Below are 27776 nucleotides of genomic sequence, written 5' to 3' on the forward strand. Positions count from 1 at the left end.
AGAGATAGCACATAATTAACCCCTAAGGGGGCAGTACACGTTAAAGGCATAGGAAATAAATAGTAGGACGAAGAGAAAGAGCATGTTTCAAAGATTGGGTTTCTAATATTCTGTCCCTGAATTGGGTGGCCGGTACACCTGAGGCTCCTCAGTGATGACGTGGAGCCATCGGCTTGTACTTGGCATTGAACAGTGCTGGGATCTAATTCCAGCTCTGACACTTACCAGCTGTGTGGCTTTGGGCAAAGCACTTTACCATAGGGAGCCTCAGCTAACTCCTCAGCAAAATAGAGACTAAAACACTCAGTTCTCACACCAGTTAGATGGGCACATTTCAGAGTTCATCTGCCTTGGTAACTCCTCAAAGGGCAGCCGTACAGTGGTGATAAGCAGGGACTCTGGGGGCCAGATAGTCTGGATTAGAGTCCTGGCTCACCCTTAGTCTTATCAGCTGTACAACCTTAGACATCTTATCTAACTCCTCTGAGTTCCTAAGCTAGCTCCTTAATTAAAAAGTGGAAATAATAGTGATGATAATAATACCTCTCTGATAGGTCATGAGGATTTAATGAGTTTAGCACCTGTAATGCTTTAAAGTCCATAACACAAAATAAATATTATATGAATATGTTTTAAATGAATGAAGTAAAAATTCACATCCCCACTGTGAAAATTGCAAAGGAAACCTGTATCATGAATAAAGAAAAATGGCTTATGTTATTTTTTTTTCTATCAATAGCAAGGTATTTTTAAATGGCTAAGCATTTTCTGCAGAAATTAGTTTTGTCTACAAAGGGTCATTAAATTATTTTTTTAAATATAAATTTTAAAAAAATACTCACCCCTCAGGATTGAAGTAAGTCTAGGAAATGGGAACTAATATAGAGCATCACAGCCACTTGGTTCTTGTTTTACCACACTCATCACTGTTTTGTTTATGACTATATGCTTTCTGTGTGTATTTATGTGTTTAATGGTCATCTCACCCATGAATCTGAAAGTTCACTGAGAGTGAGGACTGTGCCTTTTACTCACTGCCTCTCCAGCACCTGACTTAGTGCCTGGCACATAATTGATATTCGTTACAAAAAAAAAAAAGCTGAATGATTAGAAAACGTTAATGCACTCTTTCTCCCTGCACTTTCTTGTAAGATAATGAATCTTCTGATCCTGGAAGCACTGAAGCAATGGAAAACATTAGGTTCTCTATACCTCTGTGTCCTATCACAGCCTCTTACGGTGACTTTCACTACAACACATATCACATTGTTCTGCAATTACCTAAGTTTCTCTGTGTGTCTTCTCCTATGGGGCGATAAACAACCACAGAGCTGGAAAGATCACCCTTTAATCTCTGTGACATGGTGACATGGCCCCGTTACTGATACCCATGGTGGGACATATGTCTGAATCCAATAGATAAAGTTTATAAAATAAAGACATTGACGTCTTAGAGGGACGGCATCAATGACCAGACTACAACTCAGACAAAATTACCACTCTGACATCTTCCTATTCAACTCACAAATTCTAGGCTTCAGCAATTCTAACTGCTACCAACTCTGTTCCTGCAACATCCGACCATCAGGAACAAAAGATTGCATTCATTATTTTTATTTCTACAGAAAAACATAAACAATCAATAATTCTCTATTAAATTAAATTGGCTGCTTTTATAAGGAAAAAGTGTGAGCCGGTTTTTTCACATCCAAGCTTGTGATTCAAAGATATTTAGATTCAACCATTAATAAAATAAATGTCTACAGAGTGCTTACTGTGTGCCAGCCACTTAGCAAGGGGCCGGTTAAATCTCATTGGATCATTCATGACCAATGCCATGGGGCATTCTTCTCAGCTACCCAAAGGAAACCGGAAGTTCTTATTGCCTTGTTTGGGTTAGAGAGCACAAAAGGACTCAGAAGTCTTGGAGACAAACTCTCCATCCTTTGACCTCAGTGCTTTTGGAGAAGGGAACTCCTCATGCACAAAGAAAATAGTTATTAAGCCACAGATACTTCCTAGCCACAAGGTAGACTCCAAAGCAGGTGCCTGGGCATCGGGAAGTCTGGCAGATTTATAGGTCTCATCTCTCCAACCATCATGTAACTCCCTTGACACACAACTTCCTTCATGACTTCATTTGTGATTGTTCTCCATGGGAAGGAAGAAGGAAATTGGCATTTTCCGTGTCTGGCCATAAGCTGGTAGCTTTGTGTCTGTAGCCCTATAGTAGATAACAATCCTCATGCAATACTGGAGCATAGGAAACATCTCATTTCTCTCAATCCTGCCTTTCTGCTCTTACATCCTCACCCAGGTAACTATTAAAATGGAAGAAAAACAAAGTAATAATAATAAAATAAAAGTCACCGAGTATCTGGTAAAATTCAATTTCAACTCTGATGGGGAGTTGTTCCTGGTTTATTCAGGTGCCCAGGGGTCCTACATGTCCCAGAATATCTAGGAACCACTGCACACTTCCCTCAGCTCTGACTGTGGCAGATTTCGTCGCTGTGCAAACCTGCACTCCTAGAAGTGAGTGGCTCTGCTCTGTGCACACCCAGTGCTCTGTGCACTGTGGTGCTGGGATCTTAGCAAGGCCTAAGTTCACTAGTTGAACTAATATGTAAGTGCCATCTTTGTAGGTCGAATGTAGTCGAATGCCAGCAGTTTCACATAAATCATGTTAGATTAACTGTGCAAACAAGACTGCAACTGGCCAACGAACCAAAGTACTTCCATATCCTTTAGAAGCATCCACTCACTACCGATTCCCGCTCCTTAAACCAGGCTCCCAGAAGATCTCTCACTGGCAACACTATACTAGCCTAGACGAGCTACTGGTGGAATAGGCTTCAAAGTAAGCCCCCTCTGCTGGCTTCTACAATGCAGCTGTCTCACTGATTCATTCTGGCCCCCACGCCCCTGCCGTCCATGGGGATTATCAAGGCTTCGCCATGACTTCCTTATAAAGTATTTCCAGGGAGGAAGTCTTCCATCATCTGCTTCAAACAGTGAGTCATGTATCTATACTTACTGCAGAGCACTCCCCGTGTACCATCCTTCTGCGAGTCAGGCCGCTTCCTGGCCTGGGCAGGTGTTCTAAAGAATTTAGAAACCCTTTGAACTTCCCCTACAGAGGGGGCTCTCTGAGACAGCATCTGAAAGACTTGGCTTGGCATCCCACTCTGGGGCTCCTCTAGTCCCCAGATACCACAGCTCCATCTGTCACCAAGTGAACTGGAAACCTGAGGGAAGCAGGTGAGAGAGGACTCGCGGATTGGGCACCGCAGCAGGGAAGCAGAGAGGTTCTCCCTCTTCTCAATCACCCCCTTACGTCTTTTCCAAGTAGAAGATACTCCGTGTGAAGGATTTTCTAAGACATAAACCCCTCTGGTTTCTGTGAGTCTTAACAGAAATCCAGACCAGTCGCTTCCTCCATGTGAAACTTTGCTCTGGGAGTCAGCAAAGCTGGATTTTAGCCGCAGCTGACCACAATTCACAGTGTGTGGGCAAAGCCGGCCACTGCTCTGAGCCTCCTTTTCTTATCTCTTCCCTGAGCACGATGATCTCGTAGCTCTATCAGCTTGACAAAGTATACTGGAGAGGAGTCCTCGGAGTTACAGATGAGCAATCACCCAGATAAGCCTGACACTTATTAGGGTCGGGCTGGGTCCAGAATGATAAGGATGTAATGTGTAAGTCCAGGTTCACCCCTGTCTCCGAGCTAAATCACTCAACACCGCAAAACTCCCACATCAAGAGGCCCCTTCAAAACTGTCGGGCTACTGGGGGAGGCTGAGCTCCCTCCAGTTTCCATTCCTTTCCCTGTCTTCCAGACAGTACCTAAAAAGTCATATTAAAGGAGCTGCAATAAGAAGATATTTCAAAATCCAGTGATAAACGGAATGATCATTTTAAAGGCCCTGCTGTGCACCAGGCAGACATGGTCCCATTGAGTCTTCGTATTAGTTTCCTGTAGCTACTGTAACAAATCAGCACCAGTTTCATGGAACAGGAATTTATTCCTCACAGATTTGGAGAGCAGAGTCTAAAATGAGTTTTATCGGACTAAAATCAAGTTGTCCACAGGGCTGGTTCCTTCTGAGGCTCCGGGGGAGAATCTGTTCCTTGCTTCTTTCAACTTCTGGAAAGGGCCAGCAGTCCTTGGCATGTGGCCACATCACTTCAATCTCTGGTCACTCTGCCTTCTCGTCTCCTGCAGTCAAATCATCCTCTGCCTCCCTTTTATAAGGTCACTTGTGATTGCATCCAGGATAATCTCCTGATGATGCAATCCTTACTTTAAGCATATCTGCAAAGTCCCTTTTGCCATATAAGGTAACATATATAGGTTCTGGGGAATTAGGTCATGGCCGTCTTTGGGGTTAGGGGGAGAGTTAAACAGCCTACCATAGTCCTCCTGCCCACTTATGAAGTGAGTATTCTCACCCGGGTTTTACAGTCAGCGACACAGATGGGGCTCACAGCCCTGAAGGAATTTGAAACACTTTACACACTAATAAATGGCAGAACTGGGATCAAACCCAAGTCTGTCCAGTTTCAAATGATAGGCTTCTTCTGTTATGCCACCGTACTCATAAAACTGATGAAATAATACTCCATATAGACAGTTTCCACAGCAGAAACCAAGAAAACCAATATTTTGCATGGGGAGACCCTCTGTCACACTGCTTATGTACTGGTTATGTGACTTTAAGCAAGTTTCTTGATTTCTCTTCACCTCAGTCTCACCCTGGTAACGTAGGGGGAACCTAGGTGTGAGAACAGAAGTAATGGTCATTGGGGTCGTTGGGTGGCTCAGCAGTTGAGCATCTGCCTTCAGCTCAGGGCATGATCCTGGGGTCCTGGGATTTAGTCCCACATTGGGCTCCCCACAGGGAGCCTTCTTCTCCCTCTGCCTATGTTTGTGCTTCTCTCTCTGTCTCTCTCATGAATAAATAAATAAAATCTTAAAAAAAAGAACATTCATTAGTGCCTTATGATGTTATTAGTAAATATATGTGGGTATATTTCTCTTCCACTCTCTTCCTTCATCTTTAAACCAACACTGAAAGGTACTACAGGTAGCAATTTTTATCTGTCTCACTAATGGGAAATCTGGATTTCAAAGAACAGACATGATTTCCTCGAGGTAATTCACCTTTTAATAGTTAAGCTGATGAAACCCCAAACTATGCCTCTTGATGAAACCCCAGTCTTATGCCTCTTCATCATTTAGCCAATTGGTTAGTCAGTATTTCATGGAAATGTTAACTGACTTCCCAGTGCTTTGGGATAGAAAGCAGAATTCTTGTCCTGGAGGAGCTCTCACAATCCCAATGGGGAAACTGATGAGTAAATCAGTAATAATGATAAAGTCTCTAATCATCTAATAAATCATTCCAAGAAAGTTGTTTTTTTGTTTTGTTTTGTTTTGTTTTTGTTATTTCCCTCCAAAATCTAATGTGGGTTCTAATGTGGGTCTATGGCATTTTAAGAACCATAATGTGCGGGATGATATTCACAATAATTAATGAGTGGTATGGCATAGGAACCAACTATGAACAAATGCTGGTTACAGACATATCTGTTAATAAGCAGAGGAAAGGTACAGTGCCTGCCCTCAAAGTGTTCATCGTCTAATGGGATAAAATATACAATGTGCTAAAAATGAAAAATGAAAGTCTAGATGAGAAGAGAAGCCCTTCTCTCTTGATGTTAGCTCGTGGAAATGTTCTTGGAAGCACTATGAAGTAAAACTTAAGAAATAGTACAGGAATCTGCCATATGGACAAAGTGGGAGAAAGGTTGTTCGAGGGACAGGGAATTGAATATGCAAAGTCTCAGGGCCCTCAAAACTATTTCTTTGATTTTTTTTTTTTTTTGAAAAAATTTAAGTTGCTAAGATCATAGGTGTGGCTTGTTTGGTAACCAGGACACTCAAAGCCAAGGAAAGGCAGGGATTTGCCCAAAGTCACACAGTAAGTTGATGTGCATCAGGACCTGAACCCATGCTAGGCCAAAGCTCCATCCACTCTGCTATATTGACCAGAAAATCTTCCTAATTGTTGGATTATGCAGCTGATTTGATTTGTGCTATACCATCACACAGGAAAGTTCTCCTCTGGCTTGCGACTCATTCAATGATGCCTTTGAGTTTTTTTGTCCTTTGTTGTCTCAGGAAAAATGAGAAGAGATGGAGAGGAGCACTGAACAAAGAAAGTCTTGCAGGCAGCAAGTTTGGGGAACCTTGCCTCTAAACAAATGCATCTAATTGAATGACTAGCCCATTGTGTTGGGTCAAAGCTCCTTCACTGCTTTGGGAGAGATTTCTGGCAATTGTAGGGCCATGTGGGATTTCTGGACAGAAGTGAGCACACTAAATGAATCCCAAGAAGAGGAGGATGTTGGAAACAGTAAAGGAGTGGCTAAGCAAGGGGTCCTGTGGGAAGGAGGTGCCAGGCTTCTCCAGGAAATAGATGCTTGACTGTCTCAGACACTGCTAGTCCTGGCCAACCTTCTACTCACTGGCTGGTCTATCTGAAAAACAAAAGAAGTATTGCATTTCACAGACCTTCAAGGAAATGAGAATGATCTCACCTGAGGCAAAAACCTCATGCTGCTCCCTCTGGCCTCCAAACCACAGCCTCCACCAGCAGCCAGTGAGGGAGGATCACAAACAGGCAACGACATCAGTCTTTGGCAAAGAGCCCCATGCAGAGGTGGTGTTTACAAGCATTCACTCTACCCTCTCACGTGGAAAAAAGCTCTTATAGTATCAAGAAGGACAAGACCATAGAGATTGGATGCCAAGAGGTGTGGCCTCTGCCAAACAGGAGGATGAATGGTTATTAATTCTATAAACATCCTCTGCTGTAATGTCTAGGGTGGAAGCCACCATGGTGGCCTTGGACAAGTCACTCCTCCTCTGTGAGTCCCCTTTCCTCACCTGTGCAATGGATGTGTTGGACACAACAATCTCGTTCCCGTCTCATGTTCTATGAATGAGAAAGGAAGATTTTTAGTGATAAAGCACAGCATGTCAAACATTCACGTGTTCCTCCATTACTGTATTCATTCAGTGAACATTTGCCGAGTGTCGGCAATACCCAAGGCTCTGTGCTAGGCACAGATGTGATCCCTGTCCTCTGGAAGTCTAGAGTGTAGGAGGTAAAAACTAGACATATGTATACCACGTACAGGCAACGAATGTCCTAACAGAGTCCCCAAATGCTGCGGTGCATGGAGTCACGTCTTAATGGAACATATCTAGGAAGCTCTATGGTAGAGTTAGATCAGAACTGGTTCATAAGCTGATGTGAGGACGCCGAGGTGACGTTTCTAGGTAAAGTAGAGCATTAGCCAAGGTTCGGAGGCTGCAAAAGACCCAGGGATGGATGGAAAAGAGTCCTTGTCTGGGTCCCCCCTGCCCCCCGCCCCACCGACTCAAAAACCAAGGTATGGCTTCAAGACGCCGCATGGGTTTTGGAGAAAATTCTTAAAATTCCTCTCTCTTCTAAAGACACGTAAATAAAGCCACTCATCTCTTTTCTGTGTTATCAGAATATCCTTTTTTTGGTAGTAACTTAATGCCTCATAATATTCTTGTTTGTTTGTTCCACTGGCCTATTCCTGCCTCGAGGGTCAGCCTGGTGATATTTGGCTTTGTTCTCCCTCTGACTGTCTAAGCCACCTGTAGTAGACCCTAGTCAATGGCTGTGGAATAGTAGGAGGAGGGGGGGGTGTGTGTGCAGGGGGTGGGCAGTCAGGTTTGGGACATCCCCAGAAGTCATATTTCTTACCCAGTTTTCTAACATGCTTCCTTATCTCAGTTAAATACAGACACAACTGCAAGCATGTATTGATCCCATGTTATATGCAAACACAGCCTCCAGGCCATATGAAATGGGCCATACACCGCTCTCTTTTATTCCCTCCCGGCATGGGAGATAACCTTGGTGGAATCTGGGACACCACGAGGCATGGAAGCATTCGCTACTAAATGAAAGACACGGTCTCATGCTACTGCAGCATACTTTGGCTAAAACACAGAATTAAAAACTTCCAAAACAACCAACATTTGAATCAGCCAAAATGTCCAAAAGTTCAAACGAGCTGTTTTGTGACATGACTATTTATGGGCTTTCTTGCTGTCTGGGAGGGTCACGTAAGCAGAGAATCCTAGAATGCCAGAGCCATAAGCAACGTGGGGATGACCTAACCTCGTCCCACTTTTTCCAGATGGAGAAACTGAGGCCCACTGCGATAATAATGAGTATGGGAATTATATCATTCATTATTAAAAATAGACAGAGAGTTGAAGCCTCTATTATTAGCAATGAATTTTTTAAGAACCCAAACCAAACCAAGGATCTCCCCTTTAGCTCCTATGGAACAAAGAATTACAGTTTCCACATTCAGAGACAGCAGTGATCTTTGTACAAGCAGTGTTATAATGCAATAGGGCGCAAAACACTGAAATATCCTCTGCCAATGTTCGTGGGCAATGCTGTGCAGTTGTAGGAAGAACGACGGAGTCCAGTGTTGTCATCTGAACGCTTCCCAGGTACACTCCCTAAGAGGACGTAACATTACTTCTCTGAACCTCGATTTCTTCATCTGTCTAATGGGCCCGACACCTGCGTGGTGTCGGCGGGCAGGTCACGGAACACCATCCCTGAAGTACCTTGCAGCGCACCTGATACAGACTTCATAGGGGTGGGTCCAGGGCTGGCCTCAGGTCACAAGATGCCTCATTTCCCATCGTGCTCACATACTACGGTGTGCTGTGACCAGCTGACAGGGAGCGCCCTGTCCCAGCTGCTGCCCCCTCCTCAAAGCCTGAGTGTGCCCTGGGGCTGCTCAGCGCATGCTAACCACCGCACCACCGCACCACCGGGTGACTCAAAGCTTGGAAAGAATCCACAGCAGGCTGGAGAGCAAAGGCACAGCTTGTGTCTCAAAGATTGAGTTGTTACCTTTTTTTTTTTTTTTTTTCTTTTTGCTGGGCACCTTGCTGCACCGGGGAGAAAAGTTTATAGAGAGCTTTCCCCAGAAGTGCTGCTTAGAAGACAGGCCCGGGCACAGGGGCCCTGGGGCTGCCCAGGGGAGCCTGGGGGCAGCTGGGCACGGTTCCCTCCCACCCAGGCCGGCCGCCCCACCTGCTGGGAGCTAATCCTGGGTTCTGAAGGGCTTTATCTCCTCTTTCCAGGAACCGGGCTGGCCTGGCTGGCTTTCCGAGGTGCCCCTGAGCAGCTGCCGCCCAGAGCCCGGGCGAGCCCCGGGGCGCCCTTCCAGCCTTGCCTGAGCAGCAGAGCCCGGGCTGCGATCCTGCTCCCCCTTGCTCCTCCCGGGGCTTCGGTCTCACAATCAGAAAATCTGCTTGGGGAGCCGGGCAAAAATCACACCTAGCGAACAGCTGCTCTGAATGGGGCGGTGGGGGGGGGGGTGGAGAGAGAAGGGGAGGAGGGAGGCCGACCCGACCGAGGGAAGCTGGAATTCCTACTTTCGCCATAAATTGTATGCAAATGGGTTCCTTTCCTGGCAGGGAGCAGGGAGGGAGTGCGTCTTTCATGAGCTAACCCCGTTCAGCTGGGAGGGCTGTTCCTTTAATTCACCAACTGAAAAAGTAGGAAAGGATGTCTGGAGGCGAGGCGTCCCGTTACAGAGGAAGGAGCTGCTATATAAGCCAGCCAAAGCTGGCTGCGCTGGCCACAGCCTGCCTACTGTCACCGGCTCCGGCGCACACACGCCCGCCTCTCCTCGCCCGAGGACCCTGCGGCGCAGGGTGACCCTGGGGACAGCACACGTGGGAGCCCCGCTGCTCACATCCAGCTACTTCTTCCATGGAGCTGGTCCATTCAAGGATCTAGGTCTTTCCCGAACCCGGAAAGGTAAGTGTGTTTCACCCCCATCACCTAAGATCCTTAGGGCGCACGGTTTGCATTCCTGGTACCAAAGGGCTTGTGGGGTCATAATTAGACAACTTTTGCTGTGTCTTCGCTGCTGCCAGAATGGGGTATTTGGGATGATGCACCTTGACTCTTCTCCTTGCCCCTTCCCGTCTTGTGGCTTTGGGAATGGGGTGGGGGCTTGTCTTAGTTCTAGGAACAGTCGCACCTGGAAGGAACTTTCTGTAAAGTTTGTATCTCTGTGTTCTTCGCAGGAAAAGTAAGAGTCTTCTCTTAACTGCCCCCCACCCTGCCCCTGGCTGAGTCACCTGTGAATATTTTTGTTTGAGAGTGAGAGTGGTAGGATGATGGGAAGGTGGAGACTGTTCATACCTCACGCTGGGACAGGTTAGGGGCAGGTTGAGAGAGGATTACACAGAAAACAATAAAATTGTATCTCCAAACAGTGCTCACCTCACAATTTACCAAAGCTTTGTATCCATCCCTTATTCCACAACACGCTCCCTGTGGCAAGATGCAGAAAGGGATGAGGGCTGGAGGACAGGAGGGAGGAGGTGACTGCTAGGGCCAGATGAGCAGCTGCGGAGGACAGGGTGGGAGGGGTGGGCACCAGCTGCCACTCTGGAGGGCGGGGGGGACTCCTGATTCGCCGATCCTTGGGCCGGGTAGGTGTGCATGTCTGGGGAGCTTGAGCCTCTCTTTCATCAGTGGGGACCCGGAGCTCGGGGTCTGGCGATAGGGGGTCTGTCATTCTGGTGTCCCCACCACCACCATCAGGATGTTACCCTGATGAGACTATGCAACCCCTATGAGCTTCGGTGTCCACTTCTCTCCAATGAGGACGACAACCTTGGTTGTCATTCCGAGGAGGAAACAGGGCACAAAGCATTTGGGAGAGCGAGTGCTCAGTAACCAGAAGTTCAGATAATCATTGTCACTGTCAAACCCTGTCATCGACCTCCTCGGAAGTTATAAGAGGCATCTAGGCAGTCTGGGGCCGGTCCCTCTGTGCGCCTCACCCCTGCCCCCCAACCGCCTTCTCTTCATCTCCCCCATCTAAGGGTGTCTCGCTGGGCTGGCAGGTCGGAGGCTTGGCTGTATTTTCCAAGTAGGAGGCTGTTTGGCACAGGTCAGGGGAAAGGGAGCAGCCCTGGGCTGGATGTAAACGTTGAGTTCTGCATCCAGAATGCACAAGGTTTCGGGCTGGGGCGTTTGCAGATTCATCGTAAAGCTCGATGCTGCTGGTGGGGGGGAGGTTGCTCCTTGGCAATGCTTTCCGTCCAGAGTGAGAGCGGGACAGGGAGCCCCACTTGAAGAATGAATGCCTCTTTTTCATGTTTTGTGGACCTTTCCCCCCCTTTTTTATGAAGCTTTCCCATATGTGCTTTAGAAATAATAAAACCCGCTGCCCACCCCCGCCAGCTTCCCGCCTTGCCTTCCATAAGCCCAACGGAGGACTGGGGGGAGGTTTGTCCGGCGCTAGAGAAACCGGGGGAAAGTTTGCTGGTGTCGTGTGCAGCTGAGCCCATTGCAGTGGATGTGATTGTGCCCTGAGCATACGTGTGATTCAGGTAGGTGACGGCGTCTGGGGGAAGAAACGCGTGCGCTCTATGAATATTCTCGGTTTTGCTCAGAACAGTGTCATCGGATAAAGGATTAAAAGGTGATGTTACCAACTCTACAGTCTGGAAGGATTTTTTTTTTCTATGCCTTGTTTGAAAAACCTAGCTTCCCTATCTCATCTTCTACTAACTGACTCCTCTCCCCAAAGAAGTCCCTGATCTCTCAGCCCTCGGTTTTGTTGTCTGTGCAAAGAGGATGACGATCTCTATCCCTCAGGGCTCTCGCGACATCCAAAGGAGATAATACAGGGCGGACTCAGTAGCTGACACATGGCAAGGGCTCTATAAATGGAGGTTTTTCTTGGTTTTCTTGCTTATCAATTTATAAGGACTTATCTGAAATTCGTGTTCTAAGACAGGGGTTTTCATATATTTAGCTGAAATATTCCTTAGATGAAATTGATGGCAGGACTCCAATATGACAGGTAGATGTGGGGCTGCTTTGGTTGAAGTGGGGTGGAGGGTCTGAAACTCACCCCACTGTTCTCCACCCCCAGGGCATTTGCACAGGACCTTTAATGACACAGAACACAGTTAAAAATCATGAAGCCGGGCGGTGCACATTCAGGCTGCGATTTTGCACCTCAGTGGGGATGTTTGCCCCTCCGTGTCCCTCCACCCGTAACAGGAGTCAGTGCAGTTCCCCAAGCAGTACAGTAGACAAGTACATGGGAAGTATGAAATGCTTAACGGAGGACGATTATTTTAATTAATTCTGGTGATAACAATAGGCAAAATACATGGAGAGCCTACTTTATTCTACAGCCCCCTTGTGTACATCACCTCGCTAAATATCCGCAATACATCCCCGAGAAACGGACCATGCCTGGTGGTCAAAGACATAGGCTGAAGAGTAGAGAGGATGAATAATTTTTCTAGAGCCCTAGAACACGGGGTGATGGAGCCAGTTTTCAGCCCCAGGTCCCGATGATCCCCAAATCAGAAGCACACTTCCCTGTGTTCCTCCAGAATGCTGCTACTTCTTGCGCTTGCTGCCTTTAGAAGGGGAAAAGGAAAAATAACTCTGACTAACTCTACCCCTCCAGCCAGACTGTGGCCACCCATAAATACAGCAGTAGCCTGATCGTATAACCAGAATGGAATTTGGAAAGGGAATTCAAGCTGACAGAATGAAAAACACGTCCCCCTTAATCCTACCCTTTCTGATGCTCACAGTGAACGAAGAACACCTGGTCCCTCCTTCCCCGGGATTTCCAGAGACACACGGTCGGTCGTGTTTTCTTACAGGGAAAAGTATCTAGCTGACGTCAAGTCCCCCCACACTGAAGTCACGATAGTTTGAAAAAGTAGAAAGTAGGTAACGAACATTTAGCTCACTCCAAATCCACGGCTCCTTGGGGTGCTGATAAAACACACACACACACACACACACACACACACACACACACGGTGATCATCATGAAGAGCTACCCGTGTAGCACATGCGAGATAGCGGGGCCTGTTGTTTCTCATCTGATTCTTACTCCAACACGACAAGTTACAAATGGCCCCATTTTATGGACAAAGAACAAGAGCCCAAAGAAGCTAAGTGGCTCAGTGAGGGCTTTCCATAAGTGAGGAGCAGGGGTTGGCTTTGAACCCAAACTTTCTGGCTTAAACTCTACTATTCTTTCCACTGTGCTGCGTTGCTTCCTGAAGGGCAGGGCTGACCTCATATCGAACCTTGAATGATCTCTTTCAGTGATCGGCCAGATGGTGGAGAAGCCCCCAACTGGCATTGGTGTCTATTGACTCTACAGAATAGTCCTGCCTAGATCATTTTTCATGGTGCTCAGGAAAGGTCAGCTTATAGTGGCACAATTCTCTGCCTGGACACAGCAAAGTTCAAATTTCAGCCCCGAGAGGGAGAGAAGAATGACACTAAAGGTAGCCTTCAGGTCATTACTGTTGATTTTCATCCCAGGAAAGGAGGCACAGACTTTGCTGGGCTCTGCAGGCGGGAGCTCGGATGGGAAAAGTAGGAAAGTACCTGTGTCCACACCCTCTCTGAGAGCCAGGTGAACCAAGCACCTGGTTTATAAGGGTTGATGAGGGTGAGGGGGTACAGAGTGAATCAGGTTGCCCAGCCCTGGGGCAGCGAACCTCAGCATGATCAGGAAATGATTGTAGGCTCCAAGCCACAAATTCCCCTGAAGTCTTAGACATGAGGGCTATGGTCCAGTCACTTCTCGCTTTGAGACAATGACAGGGGATTCCCGTGAATCTAAACCCGGCCAGTTTGAACATCTTCAACATGTGGGAAACATGAGATGAAGGCTCTCTTCCAAGGTGGGGAAATCCCATCCAACTCCTGCCATCTCCGGGATTAATTCCATCCAAACAAAGGGCCGCAGTGGCCTGACCTACCACCAAGGGGCTGTGCATACCTTGTGACTCCTTGGTAGAGAGGAAGAGTCTGTGTGCCTCCCTGACTTTAACCCTGGTGACCAGACTTTTATTTCAGTGATGCCCTTAAGTCTAGAATTGTTTGTCCTGTTTCCTTTTCCCTTGTCTCATATTTCTAGCCTCTATCCAGCAACAACCTAATTCAGCACTATCATTGTATCGCTTGACCCTCCATCAAGGAATCAAAGCAAACTGCCCACGCTGAAAGCAGATTGTGTGAGGAAAACCCCTTCCATATTCATTTCTAGTCTATTTGTGGATGGAAGTGAAAAAAAAAAACATGCCAAGTTGTCTCTGATCTTTTGAAATTTCCTGAAATTCACAGGTTCTTAATTATGTAGCCAGAGTAACTCGAATAGTTTTGGTTGGTCCTTTAACAACCAAAGGTTGTTTGGTTGGCCTCCACCCCCACGCCCCTCCATGAAAAACCATCCTATGTCAAGAGCCAGAGAGATTTGGTAAGCTCTGAAAGTCAACATCTTTCCTTCAGGACTAGCTACTGGTTCACTCTTGCCCTGGAGGCGGTGAGTTGGCTGCTATGAACTTCTGCGTAAACAGGTCCAAAAAGTTCTTCTAGCAGCGGTGCTGGGGTGATTGTAATAGCTAACGTTTCCCAACAACTCTACAGGCATTTTGCCTTCGAATTGTCAACCATCCAGCAAGTGTAACTGCCTCCCCTTCAAACACGGGGAATCTGAAGCTCAAAAAGTTTAAGCAGCTTCCCCAAGACCACCCAGATAGTAAATACTGGAGCCAGAGCCCAAACCCAGTTCATGGGCCTGAACATGTGGTTCTAACCATTAGGATAGACGCTCGGCGCCTTAATTGTATTTGTCTTCTGACAACAGAGAGGGCTGGACATCACAAAGCTAGGAAAGAATCAAAAGCTCATCTTTCAGACCCCAGTGCTCTCTTCCACAGGGAAGCCACTGGTAATATCTCTGACTTGTTCCTCCTGATTTCACTTCCTGTGGAAACCATAATTAAATAATCAGTGTGTAGTGACTAATGTAATGTGTTCCTCTTCCTGGGCTCTAGGCAGCCCAGGGTGAAGCCTGGTCCACACCCCAGGCCCCTCACCAGCCTGAGACCCAAAGCGTGTACACAAACTAAGCAAGTGCTGCCTGACGAAGCCATGCTTGCCCCACAGGCTGGCTCAAATACCCCTCTTCCAAATTCCTACAGAACTTTCTGCTTCCCCCACTGATATCTGTGTATCATAAATACTTCGATAATCACCCCCCACCCCACCACACCTAACTGCACATCCCTGAGGTCAAGGTCATCCATGAGGCAGGAACTATGTCTCACTGGTGCTCATTTTCCCCAAAGCCTAGCCAGCTGCTGACAGGTGCCAGGCCCTCAGGTTATTGTTGGAGATCCTCTCTGCCGTTCCAAAAGAAATGGAACAATAGCACAGCACTGCCTTGCTTCTGAATTGTGTCTCATGGTTTTTGAAGCATCTCCATAACCTGAATCAATTTTTCTCAAAGTAGGATACACATAAATCCATAAATGTCTAAAATAGCTTTTCTATGCCTCACTCTCAGATGGTCCCAGCAACTATAGATAACCTTACAGGTAAGTAAACAGAGGCCTAGAAAAGCTGTCATTTGCACAAAGTGCAAAGTGATGTCACTCCCAACTCCCGCAGCTATGCTCCTTTCACTGTGCCACTGAGCACTCAGGTCTTATTCCCATTTCTCAGATAAGATGGTTCAAGGCAGCAAGCAGGCTGCTTTCTAGAGGAATATATCATTTTTGAAGGGTTGTTCAGAAGAGGGGGCAACGTCTAACAGATAAGAGAAATAATTGGCAGTAGTATCCCCCCTTTCAGGCAAGGGTCTACTCTGGTGGGGTAGCAGAACTCAAATTTTATCACCTAGGGACATTTTCAGGGACAAAACCATACTTGATAGAAAGAAACATGGCAGGGACTGAATATTGAGTGCAAGTCAGTATATTTTTGTTCAGGACTCTAAGGCTGCAAATGCAGTATAAAGAAGTCCTGGCTAATAACTGTGTGCTGGGGAACTTTGCTATAGGCATGGGGTGGGTGCATTATGGACACATGCAGCCTCACTGCAGAAAGTGATGCACCACAGCCAGAACAAGAGAGCCTGAAGCAGCACTGGACACTCTACCAGCCAGAGACTCTCCGAAATACTGCATCCAGGGTAGGCACCAAGATACAAAATAACCACCACAGCAGCAATAATAATAGAGCCTGTGAGTACATCCAGACAAGGAAGCCATGACTTTCCACCTAGGAAAGAAACAGTCTGGGAGAGGCAGACCTAAGGAGCAGGAGAAAACGCACCTGCTGGGGAGCTCAGGGAAGTGAAGATGAGCTCATGCCAGGCCCTTGCACTTTTAGTGCTGTCCCCAAGGGAAGCTTGGGTGGCTTCTCTCTGGGAAATGGATGGCCTAGGTCCTGGGATAGTCACACTGAGGAAGCTGGATGCAGAGACGTCACAGTAGAGTGCTCTAAATTATAGGTAGTTTGTTAAAAAAAATTTTTTTTTGTTAGAACCTGTAGAATATTGGAATTAAAAGGGCTCATCGGCAGCCTCTAAGCCACAGGTTTGGAGACAGGATTCAAAAGACTCTTCCAAGGTGATTTGGGGACTACCATGGAGAGATGGTGAGGCCAAGCAGGGGCTCCATTCAATGTTACTTTAATTTAAGCCCCTTCACTTGTATCTGTTTTGTGCACAGAGCTTCCTTATGAAATGTCATTTGGTGAAAGAGTTCTGTGGCAAAAAAATAAATAAATAAATTTAAAGTTTTTTTCTAAATTGCTGGCCTGGTTTAACTTCCCTCATTTGGAAGATGGTGAAACTGAGACTCAGAGGAGGGAAATGTCCTTCTAAGATCCCACGCCAGTTGGCCACAGGGTCAGGACTCAGTCTGAGGTCTTCTGACTCTTGCTCTTGGAAGCCAGAGACTATATTAAAAAAAAAAAAAGAGTCAGAGTTAGTATATTATTTACAAATGAAAAATTAGTAGAGTCTTATTCTCTGAACAGCTTTAGCACACATGGGGTGAAGCAAGAGTGCACTGTATTTGTTATCTCTTGCTGCATAACAAATTACCATGAAATTTGGTGATTTAAAATAACACCCAATTTGTTATCTTACAATTTGTGTAGGTTAGGAATCTGAGCATAACTTAGCTGGATGTTCAGCTTCATGGTCTCTCATGAGGCTACATTCACAATGTTGGCCAGAATTGGGGTCTCATCCGAAGGTTCAGCTGGGGAATTATTAGCTTCCAAGCTCACTGACGTGGTTGTTGGCTACATTCAGTTCCTTGAGGTCTATTGGCCCAAGGCCACCCTCAGTTCCTTGCCACATGGAATTCTCCGACATGACCATTTGTTTCATCAAAGCCAACGGGGGGGGGGCAGTCTGCAAGCAAATAGACATCACAGTCTTGCACAGCTTAATTGTGGAAGTGATACCCATCACCTTAGCCATATTTTGCCGGTTAAAAATAAGCCACTAGGCCATCCCACACTCAAGGAAAGAGAATTGCACAAAGGTGTGAATAGCAGGGACATATCATTGGGGCCTCTCTTAGAGCTTCTCTGCCACCCCAGTGCTCCAATGTCACCTATTTCTGACAACTTATTAACAATAACAAGTTCACCCAACCCACCTACACTTCTGTTGATGAGCAATCAATAATTATGGCAGCCACTAGAGTGGGCTGTATCTTATTTAAGCTTTCCATTCATTTATAAAGGGGAGCCAGATGTTTTGCATTAGATGTACTAGTTCATTGGGGAGACATAATTCCTCTTGAATATCTCAGGACAAGGCCTTCCAAGGCAATGACTTCAAATGTATTTCATGCAAAGGCAAGATATTCATAGTGACAAAAACTGAAACTCAACCTATTCCTCTCTTAGCAGTTATAATGAAGATTAAAAATTTAGGATTAATTATTGCTCCCTTTCCACTTTTTCCTTACTAAGCCACCATATTTCAAATCTTGTAAATTCTTTTGCCTTAATAAGTAAATCAGTTCATTGCCTTCCACCCCTCCCTAATCATCCCAGTTCAGGTCATGCATCTCACAGATGGACCATAGCAATAGTTTCTCCATTGGCTCCCATCCCACCAGGCTTTCCTTTCAATCTATCCCTCAACTGGGGTTGTAGGTAAACAATCCCAGGCTTAAATATTTGCAAATGATGCTCTTCTAGCCACAGGAAAAAATCATATCTCCAGCCTGACTTTTCAAATTCTTTCATGGTTTTCTTCCAGCCTCCAAACAGGCCTTGTACTTCAGCTGTAATCCATGCTCTCAGCACCATCTATTTCATGCTTTTTGTGCCCTGGCAAATGCCATTCCCCCTTTCCTATAATATCCTTCCCTATGTTTTTCATCTACTCATAATCTCCTTTTAAAATTCAGTTCAGGAACCACCTGCCTCCTCTGGGTAGATGAGATGTTTTTTTATTGTCAACCCATTCTACCCCATATCTTTTTCTGTCATCACCCTTATCATCCTGGAACTGCCTGTCTACTCAGAGATCAACTCCTTCTGTCAATGAAGTTCTTGAAAAGATAATTTGTGTCTGGTTCATCTGAAGTTGAGCACAATTGGAATAAAATTAATCTTTAACCACAGACAAGAGTCCTTACCGTGTCCCAGATTTGGGCTTCTTCCTCACCAGAGTTTATTCAGAAAGCTTAGAACTTGAAGTTGTTTTCATGCCTTGCCCTCTGGGCTCTCTACTGTGCAGAGTGATGTCATAACATATCACAGGAGGAAGCCAGCCCTGTTCTGGGACAGGAAACTATCTTAGTACTCATTCTTCAAGGAATGCCCTTGCTTTCAGAGGAAGCTTCTGGAATCAAAGCACGCCCTGCCTGGGATTTGAAAAAAACAGTACCAAGGACAGAGGAGGCCTGTAGGGGAATTCGAGACTGAGTCACAAGAGATCCTAGTATCTGGAGGCTATGACAAGGATCAATGTACAACCAGTGGGAGGAAGGGAAGGATTCAAGGGAGGGGTGGAGACAAAGAGCTCTCTATCTTAGGACACGGAGAAATTCACAGTGCAGGGGGAAGATTGCTTAATGGTAAAAGTATGGTTTTGCCATTAGCGCTGGGTTCAAGTGCTTGCTCTTTTCTTATCAACGTGATGTTGGCCATGTTAGCTTCTCTACTTAACTTCTCTAACCCTCATTTTCATCCATAATAAAGGCAAAATAGTAGCACCTACTCCAGAAGGTTATTGTGATGATTAAATGGCGTAAGGATGAGTGCACTGCTTAGCACAGAACTGACATTCAGATATAAATGTTATATTGTCGTTGTTGCTACCTGTTGTTGAAATGGTCATGGGTAATAAGGCTCCATTAGAGAAGTGGTTCCCAAAACTGTGGCCTGTGAAGCAGCATTCTCATGAGATGCAACTGAAAAGGTGTTCTGTGGCCAAAGGTTTTTAGGAGATCCTTGGCATTGTGTCCTGTTCTTGGGAATTCTTAGCTCATATTCAATACGTGGTTCCAAAGATGGAGATACAGTAGGTAAGAGGACGTGCATGATCCTTTTAAGCTCCTCATGGAGCTTCCATTATGGTGGAAGAAGGTAGATAATTACAAGTAATCAAAGAAACTTGTGAGTACAATTTCAGGCAAGTATTTGCTAAGAAGAAACATAAATCACAGTAAGGTAACAAACAATGAGGTGGTGCTGAATAAGGTGATCTTTTTTTAATTAATTTATTTATTTATTCATAGAGACAGAGAGAGAGAGAGAGAGAGAGAGAGAGAGGCAGAGACACAGGCAGAGGGAGAAGCAGGCTCCATGCAGGAAGCCCAATGTGGGACTGCATCCCTGGTCTCCAGGATCACACCCTGGGCTGCAGGCAGCACTAAACCACTGCACCACCAGGGCTGCCCAGGATGATCTTTTAAATAGGGTGAGACATAGAGATGACAGTTAAGCAGGGAGCAGAATTAAATAGGAAAATGAGCTCTGTAGATAGTGGGTAGGAGTTGAGATTTTATTCTGAGTGTAACTAGGAGCCAATGGGAAATCTGGGGGAGAAAAGTACATGATCTAAGAAATCCTATAGCAATTAATCTATCCAGCTTTGTTTAACCCAGTATCACTCCCCAAGTTATTTGAACCCAGATGCCATTTTCTGCAGAACATGTACCTAAAAACACCTTGGCATGTAATCTGGTAAATTCTGCACAGAGCACAAGGCTTCATAGATTTTTAAAAGGACTATAAATTTGCTCTCACTCATCTAGACCTATAGTAAAAAGCCCAGCAAACCACTTGGTCTGAAATAGGCACGCCTGGAGCAAAAAAAAAAAAAAAAAAAACCCTAGTTTTAGAGGTAAAGAAAAGCAGGGTGTCACCCTAATTAGCAACTCTTTTTGGCTGAGATGATCAATGAGCACAGCCAGGCTTCAACAGACTCTGGAATCCCATCTCAGGCCAAAGGAAACTTGCCAACATCTGCCTAAAAGCTAATAAGTGTTTGCAAACAGTACACCTTGGCTTAAGCATTCTCCAGAGGGGAAGTGTATAAAACTTGAGGTCCAGCCAGAGGCTCCAGGAGAAAGACAGAGGTCAAATATTTCAGTGCTTAAACACAGACAGCCACCAGATTGCTGTTAAAGATCTAGGAAATGGAAGGTGAAGGTGTCTGCTTGGGCTCTGATCTCTCTCTTCATTGAGCAGTGCTAATTTACATTTTCACCTTGTATGAACTGCAGGAGGTCCCTTGACGAATCTGCCCAGGGTAGTAGTTGAGAGCATGCATTTTAGGGTCGCAGCTAGGGTCCAAATGCTGACTGCCCCTGTAAACCAGTCATTGAATCTCCCTGAGTCTCAATTTAACTTCCAGATAATACCTATCTCAACAGGTTGTCATGACAAATGACGAGATAAATGATACATGTATAAAAAGCATCTAGCATAAGGCCTGGCACACAGTGGGTATATAGTAGGCTCTCAACAAAATGGTAGTTTCTTTCTTGTCCATTTCAGTCTGTATTTGGTTTTACTACTATATTCCAGCAAAGGTCAGGAACCCACCAGGTGACAGCCTATTTTTATAAATAAAGTTTTATTGAAACACAGACATGTTCATTCATTCATGCCATGACTATGGCTACTTTCTTGGTAATTGTAGAGTTGAATCTTTGTGACATAGATCATCTAGTTGCAAAACCTAAAATATTTACTGTCTGGTCATTTAGAAATAAATTTACTGGCTCCTGCCAGTGTGCTAAATTTGGATACATAATTTCCAATCACCACAACCTAGCAAGGTATGAAATATTATACTTACATATATAAAGAGATTGAAGCAGAAATAAAAGCTTATCTGGTAAGTCCTCCTCCAAAAACATGATGTTGAAAGAAGTTTCAAAGAATGACAGAAGAGTTACACATTTGTATGATTCATCCTTGATTTCTCCAGAACCATCTCTGCCTTTTATCTCTCTCAGGCTAAATTTCTTGACTTTCCTGAGATATGCTGAATTAAATGTTGCTGTCCAGAATGGGTCCTCCTGCCTTTTCCGTATATTTTTGTTTGTTCATATAAGTCCAATCTCTCACGTATGTAATTTCTAGACCCTCTGACACTCATGCCTTAACTGAAACCATACTCTTTTTTTCTTTTCTTTTTTTTTTGGTTATACATAGCATGAGGGCCAGTTTTCCAGAAAGAAGAGATTCATTAAGCTCCTCTGTCTGCTACTTCTCACTTTATCTTCCTCTCACTTACTCACTTTCTCTCCAGGCCAGACTCAAAGAGAGTAAGCTGTTTCCGGGGGCTTTAAAGATTTGCCTGAGACATGGATATTACAGTGCATTTGGCTCTGTGCCTCCCCTCAAGTTCAAAACTATACATAAAATGTCTATGTGCACTCCAGCTCCCCAGCCCCACCCTCCCAAGGGGCCTCATTTTAGGGATCCAACAATTCTACTTGTATCAGTGATACTAGGTGTTCTTCTGATATTTATCGCATACGTATTAATTGCTTAAACTGAAAAAAAAATGAATCTTGTTTAAAAGGATAACTTGGTGTAGCAGAAAGAGCATAAGATTTGGAATTATAGGACTGAGTTCTTAATTTTGAAGCCTTCAGCTCTCTTAACGGTAAAATACGAATAGCACTTCCTCACTCATAAGGTTGCCATCACAGTTAAACAGCATGTGGAGGGGGCAGCTGGGTGGTACAGTAAGTTAAGTATCCAATGCTTGGTTTCAGCTTGGGTCATGACCTCTGGATCATGAGATTGCTGAGTGCTTAGTGCTGCTCAGTGCTGAGTCTGCTTGGGACTCTCTCTCCCTCTCCTTCTGTTCTTCCTGCTCATGTTCTCAATCTCTCTCAAATAAATAAATAATCTTTAAAACAACAACAGAAAAAAACCCCACCAAAAACAGCATCTGTATAGCTCCAGGCACAGAATACATGTGACACTATCTATCTCACTCATGCTTTACATTGGAAGAGTCTCCATCCATGAGCTCCTCACTCAGAGGTTGGCCATGGTTGGATGTAATCATTACTCCCATCTAATGTGTAAGGAAATGGAAAGATGAGGTTGTAGATTTGTTCCAAATCTGCACTTTCCCCATTGTGTGCCACCAAACCTAATCCCGCGATGTATTTAAATACAAAATAATCAAGTAGGTTTGGAAAACACTATAAACTCTCCCAGTTTTGGAGAGTTCTGATGAACACAAACCCATTAAAGACACTGAAATAAACAAAGCTGTATAATTTGTTTGGTTTAAAATAGCATTTTCCAAACATGTTTAACTAGGAAATCTTTTCTTCCCTTGCACTAATACCTGCTAACATGTTGTAGATTACACTTTACAAAATGCTGTCTAGAGTTATACAGTTAATTAACCCAAGTCAGGGGTTAGAAATATCTCTATTTTTCAGGTTCACGTACAGCTTCCCCTACTCTCTCTGGAAGTCATAAAGGTGTTTCATTGTCAGTGGTTGCTCTGGACCCTGACCACCGGGTCCTTTTGAAGTCTGCCTTTTTACTTTTGTTGTGCAAATCACACTTTGATATCAGTCACGGATGGCACCAAAGCTGAGGGTTAGGACCTGGCTCTCTGACATGTGAGTTAGTCTATCTGAATTAAATCCCTGCTGCCCCTTTCTAGCTGGGTGAGCTGAAGCTCTGTGAGCCTCAGTTTCCTTATCTCTGAACTAAAATAATAATAATAATAATAATAATAATAATAATAATAAAGGTAACTACTTCATAGGTCTTGGAGAGGATTCAATGAAATAACCCGTGTAAGACATGTAACATAATTCTTGGCACAGATGTGTTCAATCAACATTAGCTATTATTGAGGCATTGAAATGGCCCCATCTGAGAAAGCGAAAGTAGACAATGGAAGTATGTTTCCTTGCACGGTATCACACAAATTAATTGCTGCAGCAGTATTAGTTTTCCCTTAGAGTCCAGTTTCCTGCTTCCAATCTTAGAAGCATAGTTTCATTTCAGGAGTCAACTACTATCAAAATGTGTTCAACTTTATTGCCCTTGATTCATACAGGCTTTTATATTGTCAGAGGCTCCATCTGGCTCCCTCTGAATCAGGCCTCAAACAGCATTCCATTCATTTGAATATCAGCACATTGACTTGGAAAAGATTGCCAAAGACATCTAGCCTTGCTATGCCAAATATTTGGCACACATATCAACACTTCCTCACTTCGGTACCCATGGCATTCATTGCTAAACCATCACAGCACTCCCCACCCCCCCATGAGCCCAAACGAGGCCATGGAATCTTTCTCAACATGGTGCCAGATGGCCATATCAGCTCACTGAGGTTGACACGTAAACTGAAACTCATTTGCCATCCCAAACCAATTCAACTTCGCAGTCAATGAACGTTTGAACCACTTTTTACAATATTACTGTCTATTTTTTTAATTTGTCCGATGTTGTGGAGATCTCTATAAGGGAAGCCACAGAGGAAGAGGAGAGAAAAGCAGAATGGATACTAACATTTGGATAGCGTTTATAACTCTATTATCCCATTCACTGTCTCCAACAACCCTGGAAAGATCCTTATTTTAGAGCTAAAGAAGCCATAATTCAGAAAAGTTATAGGATTCAGTCCAAGGCTCCCCAGCAGGTAAGTAGAGTTTGATCTCCAGGCTTTCTGCTCTAAAGGCTCTATTATTCCCTATCCCATCACAGTGCATCCTTAAGAATTTTCAGGCTTTCAAGGCTACATCTCTGGCATTGGACAGCTAACAGCAGTTTCACAGAGGTCACCATGTCACAGCCCTTTCTAGAAGGTCTCTTATTTAACATTGAGGTATAAGTCAGTCTGTAACCCATCCTTGCTAGACAAATATCTAATCTCTTGACTTTGGCTCAAGAGCTCAAGAACCTAATTCCAGTACTTACAAAAGAGTCAACTAGATTTCCTAAAATTCTGCATGAACACCAGAGGAGGTCATTGTACCCTTAGGAAATGAACTGAAATTTACATTTGAAACAATTTTCCAGAATTTTATAGGAACCTATATAGTTGCCACTTGGTCAGACCCCCTTTTTATTTTCCTTTCTGTGTAGGCAAGAAAGAGGAGCGAGAAAGCAAGTGCTCTGCAGAAATTTTATTTCAAAAATTGAAACCAGACCACACCAGGGCAGTTTATGGTCTGAATGTATCAATGGATCTAGTCATATTTCATCTGAGCTTTTCTTAGGTATACTAAACCACAAATATGAATCTCATTATTTTGTCTGGATGGAAATATTTTATGGATTAAGATTTGTGAGCTTAATTTGGTTAGTAATGAAACCTCTGTTGGGGGATGGGAAGGAGGAAGACACAAAGTACCACCAGTGCTTCAGGCAAACAACTAAAGAAAGAAACAGTATTGGGGGGGTTGGGGGGTTGTCCTTAATATTGCTACCTGACATGGATCTAAAATGAAATCCAAATCTAAGTTCAGAAAATATTGCCAAATTAGCGATGGATCACAAGTCCCTAGAACCAAAGAGTCAAGGACTGGGGACACACACTGTTGCTTATTTGATAAGAGAGTGATGGGACCTGCCCAAGGACCCACAGTGAGTGAGTGGTTGGCAGGACTGTACCTCAAAGCTCATCTTCTATCCCTTCAACCTGCTGTACTCCCCACCACATAGTCTCAGAAGAGTCTCAAATCTCTGGAAACTGAAAAATAAGTAGTGAAAATTCAAAATTCCAAACGAGAGACCTAAATTTAACCATTAACAAATACTGCAGTGAAATGGGAAGAATTGCTGACTAATAACCCAGGAGGCTTCATTCATATTGAAACCAGAATTTTACACTGAGTATATCACAGGCCTGGTTGAGTTCACCTCCTGCCAAAGGTCTGGTTGAGTTTACTTTGATCATATGGAAATTCTATCTCAAAGTGGACAGTACTGGGCTCTCGGGAGCCTTTGAGGTATTGACTAGAATCTCATAGGAAGGAGCCCAGTGTGTCTTGGCACTCTTGCAACCCCTGTGCTTAGTATGGTATCTGGCATTTAGTATGTACTCACTGAATAGCCAAGTGAAAAAAAAAAAATGAACTAATTCTGGGAATTCAGCTATGATGAATTTCTTGATACATCTTGTCTTAGAAGAGATCACAGGAGAACTCATTACATGAGAGCCATCAGGAAAATAAGAGTATTAGTTCATTCAGTCATCCCATGAATATGAGCCCCTGCTATGTGTAAGTTCAAATCAAGAAATATATCCAGCTTTATTTCATGTAAATATAAACATATTGTGCCTTCACTATGATGGAGACACTGAGCTTAAGAAATAAATAAATAAATAAATAAATAAATAAATAAATAAATAATAAATAAATAATCTTAAAAAAAAAAAGATGAATGACTCAGATGTCAACCACAAGCAGTTCCTGCCCTCATGGAGCTGATAGATTGCGTACATTCTGACTCCTTACAGTCCAAAATAAATACGAGATAAAATTGGCTTATACTTTAAAAGAGGGACATACACATACATAATAAAATCACCCCAAAATCAATTTTAGAATGATACATGAGGGAAATCATACCAAATCAAGAACTCAGAGAATTCAGAGGGAAAAAATTACCCGGCATTTGAGAGTAATCAAAACAGAGCTTGGGACTGGTCTTGAACCATAACGTTCTTCCTTGGCCCTCCAGCACAAAAGGCTGTAGAAGATCAGGTTCAGGGCATTTACTTTGGACTCAGATGGACTTGTGTTCAAATTCTGACTCCACTACTTAATAAATGTCTGAACTTACATAAGCTATATAATTATTTTCTGCCTCGGTTTCCTCATCTTCAAAATGAGAATAAAGATACCACCTCATATCATTTTGTGAAAAATTAAAATTGGAAACGTAATATGCTTACTGGCAAAGTACACAGTGTATGGACGTAGATGACACTTTCATTAGTTTTATCATCACTGTTTATGATTTCAACCCCTTCCTTATCTTCCAAGGCCTTTTCAATCAATATTTGGTTGTTCTAAGTATTTCCCCCTCCAGGAAGCCCTCTGGGAACTTTCTATGCTCAGAATGACACTTTCTTCAATTCCTTCATTCAGACCAGCGCTGCCATTGAACCTCGCTATGTATGTTCTAGCTTCCGACATTTCTGGAAACAGAAAATAAGTCCTTCTTCTGCTTAGTATCCCTAGCACTCAGCATGCTGTGCAGCCCATAGAAAGTAAACAAGAAGTGGCCCTTAAAAGAATCTTAACATTTATACTCTTGCCATCAGCTTAAGAGTATGTGCCACGTTCCCAATCTGCAGTAAGAATATCACAACTATTAAATCCATAGTTCATGGACTTAAAATCAACTGCATTTATGGGCACCTGGGTGGCTCAGTCAGTTGAGCATCCAGCTCTTGATTTCAACTCAGGTCATGATCTCAGGGTTGTAAGACTAAGCCCTGCATAGGCTCAGATCCGTCTGTTGATGATCATGGAGCCTACTTGAGGTTCTCTCTCTCCCTCTCCTGCCCCTCCCCACACACTCTCTCTTTCTCTCTAAAAAAATAAAAATAAAAATAAAATAAAATGCATTTGAAGGAAATTTCCTTCTAGAAGGAAATTGTAAGCTTGATGATTAGAACATGCTGATCTTCTTCATTGCTATTTCAACGTTTGGCAGATGGCAGGTATTTAACAACTATGTTCTGAAAAGATGGATAGTTGGATGGATGGGTGGATGGATGGATGGATGAATGGATGGTTGGGTGGGTGGAGAACTGAAGAAATCTTACAGGACCAAGAATGCTAGAAAGCTCTTAACACAGAGTCTCTCCAAGATACTGCTGCTGATACTTCTCTCTGGGAATCTTTACAATGACCTCATACTAAGAATTACTAGAAGCCTCTTCTATGCACTTATTTTTGAAGGGCTCTCAGTAGCCTTGGGGAAGAGATAAACCTCAATCGAATGCAATGACCAAGAGGGAAGATCTCTGGGTTTTAATGTCAACTTTACCACGAATTAGCTACCGACCTTCTGTGGTGTTTCAGCTCAGTAATTCCCTTTCATGGCAGGCACTACCTCTACTTACTCAGACGGGGCTGCCTGGAGCGAGGTATTCGTAACACTTCTGAAGTGGGGCTCCAAAGAAAAGGATAGGTGTGGATTAGCAATGCCTGCCACGTATACTAGAAGGAGGTGTGGGGTGCACAGATTTGCCACCCCTGGACTCAGTGATCCTCCACAGTTGCTTCTAAGGCCCGCTCAACTCTGATTTCTCTGTATCATCTCATGGCTGTTTGTGTCTATGGAAAGAGCTGAGAAGCT

At 44.2% G+C, this 27776-nt stretch overlaps 1 protein-coding gene across 7 annotated transcripts in view; it reads left to right on the forward strand.

Moving 5' to 3' along the window:
- The first annotated feature begins 9661 nt into the window (after nt 1–9661).
- The window catches only part of TNC (tenascin C), a 91928-nt gene continuing 73813 nt past the window's right edge, over nt 9662–27776 (forward strand). For 2 of the 7 annotated variants that reach the window (XM_055301432.1, XM_055301435.1), the window contains exon 1: nt 9662–9896. The gene's annotated coding sequence lies outside the window, so the exon portion shown is untranslated. Of the gene's footprint in view, nt 9897–11169; nt 11486–27776 lie in introns of those variants that run through there. The other 5 variants (XM_055301436.1, XM_055301434.1, XM_055301437.1 and 2 more) reach the window with 5 other exon arrangements.

This window comes from Nyctereutes procyonoides, unplaced genomic scaffold (genome assembly GCF_905146905.1).
Source record: "Nyctereutes procyonoides isolate TBG_1078 unplaced genomic scaffold, NYPRO_anot_genome, whole genome shotgun sequence".
Taxonomy (NCBI): Eukaryota; Metazoa; Chordata; class Mammalia; order Carnivora; family Canidae; genus Nyctereutes; species Nyctereutes procyonoides.